Consider the following 283-nt stretch of genomic DNA (forward strand, 5'->3'; position numbering starts at 1 on the left):
GAGACAGTAATGCAGAACCAATTAAAAGCATACTTGGGGTTAACGTCCCTTTCCCTACTGCATGCATGTCTGAGCAAGTAAGTCTTATTGAGACTTGAAATTCTGAGCGTACTGTACACTAACCATCAGCAATTGAAGTAGCGGAATCATAACCACTTACTTCATTAGATTAACAAAGATACGTTTTCTGTGTGTGCGTGTCCGGTCGTACGTAAATCGAGGCTGTAATTCGTGAGAGGAATTTCAATCGACGAATCTCTGAATAAACTTCTCTTTCTGTACC

General features: G+C 40.6%; 1 protein-coding gene across 1 annotated transcript in view; it reads right to left on the reverse strand.

Annotated features, from left to right (window-relative positions):
- Window positions 1-283, reverse strand: part of LOC119592398 (glycoprotein-N-acetylgalactosamine 3-beta-galactosyltransferase 1-like) — a gene marked incomplete at its 5' end in the record, with an annotated part of 4507 nt that overhangs the window by 2300 nt on the left and 1924 nt on the right. The gene's annotated exons all lie outside the window — the stretch shown is intronic.

The sequence above is a fragment of the Penaeus monodon genome, chromosome 30 (assembly GCF_015228065.2).
Source record: "Penaeus monodon isolate SGIC_2016 chromosome 30, NSTDA_Pmon_1, whole genome shotgun sequence".
Classification (NCBI taxonomy): Eukaryota; Metazoa; Arthropoda; class Malacostraca; order Decapoda; family Penaeidae; genus Penaeus; species Penaeus monodon.